A 5,690-nucleotide genomic window follows, 5' to 3' on the forward strand; every position below is an offset into this window, starting at 1 on the left:
GAGCAGGCTCCCCGCTGAGCAGAGAGCCCAACATGGGGCTTGATCCCCGGACTCTGGGATCATGACCTGAGCCGAAGGCAGAGGATTTATCCCACTGAGCCACCCAGGTGTCCTGGCCTCATTTTTCTTTGAGCCTGGTTGAGATAGTTGAAAAGAAAAAAGTCTTCAAAACATTAAATTCAGAGACAAGAAACTAATATATATAAAGAGTTAAAGCATTTTATTTTATTGTTTTAAATTAATTTTTTGAAGATTTTTTCATTTTTTATTTGACACAGAGGGAGAGGGAGAGAGAGCACACACATATAAGTAGAGCAGTAAGCACAGGGAGATGAAGAAGCAGGCTCTCCACTGAGCAGGGAGCCTGATGTGGGGCTCTATACAAGGACCCTGACATCATGACCTGAGCCAAAGGCAGAGGCTTAACCAACTGCACAACCCAGGTGCCCCAAGTTAAAGAATTTTAGAAAAACGTCTCCCCCTGAAACATTACCTAATAACACCTTTTCCCTGGTTTTTGAATAAAGTTCCCAAATTTTCATTTTGAAATGATCTCAAAAATTATATACGCATCCCTGGCTGGAAATTTTGAAACTCCAAACTAAAGTTTTAAGGAAAAAGCCAGAATGCAGAAAGCAATTAGGCTGTTTTAGAAAGTGCTTCTTGCTTTCCACATTAGTAAGCTCATCCGCCTCCTCTAGTTTGTCTCAATTCTGGAGATTCTTTCTTTTCTTCATACAATACATAAGTTATATGTAATAAATATATATAAGAGATACAACTCCGAAAGAATATCCTGCTTACCCATGGCTCAGCCATGGAGCCCTCTGGTCTCACTGCCTGTGAGGAGTTTTCCATCAGTGAACAAAGTCCTATTTTATTTCATGTTAATATTGATATAGTTCTCCTTGATACTTTATTGATCTCATAGAAGAAATGAAAGCCCAGATAGGATCTCATTTTAATAACTATGTCTCTGCTTCTGTCAAGTCCTCAGTGTAGGCTAGGATCAACCTCAAACCCACTAGATCAAACCCACTAGAGAATAGTCTTGGGATTCCATGATGTAGGCAATTTCACCCACTCTGACACTAGTCCACAGTGTGTACAATCAGTCCTCAATACATATTTGTATTGTTATATAGTATAAGAGAAATTTAGAGCTCGGAGAGCCCTTAGAAATCCTTTAGTTCAACTTAATTTTACACCTCAGAGACTGTATCCAAGATGACTATATGGAACAATTAGGTAGTGAATAAGCTGGGCAAGAAAGGAAGTGGGTTTCCTCACTCTGGTTTAGCATTCTTTCCCCTGCCTCCTTGCTGTAGGGCCATTGTGCTGGGTAAAGAAAAAGTGTCTAATGCAAGTCCAGCCATATAACTGCAGCTTTGCTCTGAGAAAATTGTGGTCCATTTAGTTAGAATACCTGAATGGAGAGTTCCAATTTGTGTAAATGTCTGAGACGTTGGGCAGGAAGGGAGACTCAGGCTGAGCCACTGTGTTTCTTCAAGCAAACTCATACATCACTCACTGTTTCTGTAGGAGGAAGCCAGAGGTGATGGTGTCATGTGAACACTGACATGTATTTCTAAGGACTTTCCCCAAAATAACAAATACATTTATTATCCCAAGTGCACATCCCTTAAAGGCAGAATGAGTATAATGAGCATAAGTCACACACTGTCTGCAAAATGATCTTTGGGGATTTAGGGTTCCTGTAGCTAGCAGTTCATGAAGATGGTAGATGAAGTTTTCCTAGGCCATAAGGAAAACAATATTCTATGAAAACATGATGGAGCTGGGAATTTTACACAAGGGATGGCCTTATCTGTGCAACAGTTAATCCGTGGAAGAGAGTCATTCATATGAATGGTCACATTAGGTTCTGAAGATCACACCTAAAAATTGCAAAAATTGACTTTCCCACCAGTAGATGGAATTTTGCCCAGAGAATAATTTGAGAATTCTTACTTTATGGGGAGTGGAGGACGGAATGGAAGATTCTCAGAATCAACTTTTCCACACATAAAAACACATTTCATATATATGCATATATTTATATTTTGAGTTGATATTCTTCACCATAGCTGTCTTTAAATCTTTCACGGTGGGAGAGGAGGATGCACATGAGTTTTATTATTTGTCCTTTTGTGGATCTAAGAGTAGGCATCACAGAAATTAGGAAAGTCTTGGTCTTGGAAGTGAGGTAGTCTTGGTTTCCCAGGGACCATTTCTTTTCTTTTCTTTTCTTTTTTTTTTTTAAGATTTTATTTATTCATTTGACAGACAGAGATCACAAGTAGGCAGAGAGGCAGGCAGAGAGAGAGGAGGAAGCAGGGTCCCTGATGAGCAGAGAGCCTGATGCAGGGCTCAATCCCAGGACCCTGAGACCATGACCTGAGCCGAAGGCAGAGGCTTAACCCACTGAGCCACCCAGGCGCTCCAGGACCATTTCTCTTGATCAGTTCTTTAGGACCAGTTTCTTTTTGGTACCATTCCCTGAGAACACACAGTATTCATGCTTCTGTGAATTTTTTTCTCACAGAGGTCATCAGAAGATTCCAAGAGTATCACATGAATGAGAAAGGGGTGTTGGAAGAGAGAGCTAATTCTGGAAACTCACAGGATTGGAGAACTTTATCAATGAGTCCTGGGGAAAGAACACTGTCATGGTATTTAGGAGAAATATGGAATGTGAAACAGTGTTGATCAGAAAGTGGGAAGCATGACAGGATGGAGAGTGGATTATATAGAGAAAATTCTTCTGAGTCTATGAGGCAGCATTGCATTGGAGGACATGCCATCTATTTTGATTTGGGAAAATGAAAGCACTTTAAGACTAAACTCATATAGTTATATTTTCTGAGTTTGCACCTTGATGATTTCTCAGAATTTCTACTCTGTCTTTCAATACTTTGCATTATATAAGACACATAGCATTCAAATAGATTTCTTAAAGGATGTCAGAATTTCTCTATGCAAATTTGTCCCTCAGAGGCACAGGCTAAGTGAAAAGCATTTCCCCAGTGAGTTCATTAGAGAAGAGACCATAAGAAGGCAGTGCAGCTGCAGAACATGTGGAGGGTTCATTTTAGTGCATCTGATGGACTAAACTATGGCAGAAGAAGAGTCTTTATCTTATTGGCTGGTTGACAATATGGGAAAGTCCTCTGTTAGAGGAAAGAAGGGACAGTCTGGTAAAAGAGGTTGCTGAGCTGACTGGAGGCTCTAATTCTGAACCTGAGCTTAACTGGGTGGAACCATGAAGACATCCATGGGAGCTTTAATCATGTTCTCGTGGCTGCAACTGAACTTTGAGTTCAGAGTATATTAGTGGATATTCTTCAGAAGTCAAGACTGGCTTTACTCTGGTTTCCTCCACTTAGTGTAGAAAAAGAGCATTCTGAAGCACAATAACCTGGAATCTCTACTCCTTTCTCTGACCTTTTCTTTCTTCACAGAGTTCAGCCAGGGAGAGAATGTGGAGCAGTATCCTTCTACCCTGAGTGTCCAGGAGGGAAGCAGCTCTGTTATTGACTGTGGTTATTCAGACAGTGCCTCAGAATTCTTCACCTTGTATAAGCAAGAACTTGGAAAAGGTCCCTAGCTCCTTGTGTAAGGGCCTACTTAGCTAGAGCAATCCCATCTTGGTAGAACAGCCATTTTGCTGTTTATGCAGTGAACTTAAATGGACCCTGCCCCCACAAGAAGAACTTACTTAGAAACAAGTCTGGGAAACCAGTAAAATGTGGCCAACCAGTCCCTGATAAAAGAGTCCAGATGCAAGGACGATTCAGGCCAGGTGGAGGTGTCCAATCAGTAAAGCACACCTACTATCTCCCTAACCACCAAAGAATGTAAACTCCGCCTTTTGGGTAACCAAACTAAGGCGCTAATTCTGACCAGAGTGATGGGTAGTTCAAACAGCTATTATAGGGTAAATTGTAATTCAATTGGCCACCCGTGTGTCACCTAACATGACTATGCAACTTTCTCTGTGTGCTACAATCTCATTGGCCGGGCTCAACCACATGGCCTTTGCTCTATGAATGTTGGTCTGTGAGCCTAGGTGGGGGGGGGGGGTGTCGCTCTCTCTGTAAAAGACGGCCCCAACTGGTCGGTTTGATTCTCGGTGCTGGCGTGAAATAAAGCTTTGCTTTACCTTCGCTTTGTATCAGTCTCGCTCCTTTGATCACGGACCCCAACATTTGGGGGCTTGTCCGGGATTAAACGATGAGAACTGAGCCAGCATCAGAATATCTTGGAAAAGCCTCCGGAGGTAAGATCTTGAGATTTTATTCTGTAAGATCCTGTCTGTCTGTCTGGTTGTGGAGCTCCAGGGTTATAGCCCACTGGGGAGAAGCTGGATGCAACATTGCTCCCCAGGGCTGGAATGGATGTGGGGATGCCCCATCCCTCCACTGGCAGATCGCCAGGGGGTTTCCATCCCCCTAGGCGGTTAGGGGACCGAGAAAATCCCCATCAGTGGCAGGTTGTGTTTTGAGTTGGGATTATATCTTGCACACCCTTAGACTTGATATCTGGTCAAGTAAGGGCCGCTGGGTCTGTGGTTGTCTTTGTCTTGTCTTTTTGTTGTCTGTTGTGTTGTTTGTTTTGTTTGAAGAAATGGGGCAAGCGGGGAGTAAGGGACACCCCTGTGACACCCCCGTGACACCCCTAAGTCTTGTTCCTCAACATTTCAAGGATTTTCAGGGTAAAGCCACCCAGCCAGGTGACAAGGTTTACCAAGGAAAACTAAAAACACTCTGCCAGTTAGAGTGGCCCACTTTCTCCACAGGGTGGCCGCCAGAAGGAACATTTGCCTTGGCTCAAATCTACTGTACCCAGAGTAAGGTCTTCGATCTCCATCGAGGCCAAATACCATACATCGTGGCCTGGCGATACCTGGTGGAAGAGCCGCTGTCATGGCTCAAGTCTCACCTTTCCCCTACTAACAAAACCATTACAGGTCAGATCACCAAAACCAGAACAGAAAAATGAGAGGGAACCAGGGAAGAAGACCATCCTGCCTCCATCAGATGTGGAGGACGTGGAACTTCCCCCACCTTATCTGTCCCCTAAACCTGACTCTTGGTCCCAAGATACCCTTACCAGTCCACCTCATATGCGGTTGGGATCCATCTATGGGACCACCAAGCAGAAAGACTGCCCTGATCCTTCTCCTTTCCCTCTACACCCCTCTGCCACCTTCTACCTCACCAGTTCCATTGGCACCAATGCTGCCTCTCCATGAGGTTGCTTTACCAGATGGGAGAGGGTGTCCCCACCTAACCTAGATCCCTTTCTCCTCTTCTGATATCTGTAACTGGAAGGCCCAACATAAATCCTTCTCTGTTAATCCTCAGGATTTAATTAGTCTCTTGGAGACTGTCTTTCTTACCCCCCAGCCCTCTTGGGTGGATATTCAGCAGCTCCTTATGGCCCTCTTTAACGCAGAAGAGAGGGATCGCATTATGTGAGAAACCCATAAAGTGATAAATGAGAGACTTGACCGGGACCTCGATCCCTGGCGAATGGAGGACTACTGCCCAAATGAACTCCCCAACTGGGATCCAAACTCCGATGAAGGTAAGGAGAGCTTACGTTTCTACCATCAGGATCTACTGGGAGGTCTCCGTGTGGCTGCAAGGAGACCTATAAATTTATCTAAAATTAGTGCGGTGACTCAA

Source organism: Enhydra lutris, unplaced genomic scaffold, assembly GCF_002288905.1.
Source record: "Enhydra lutris kenyoni isolate GAN:26980312 unplaced genomic scaffold, ASM228890v2 scaffoldscaffold4, whole genome shotgun sequence".
NCBI lineage: Eukaryota > Metazoa > Chordata > Mammalia > Carnivora > Mustelidae > Enhydra > Enhydra lutris.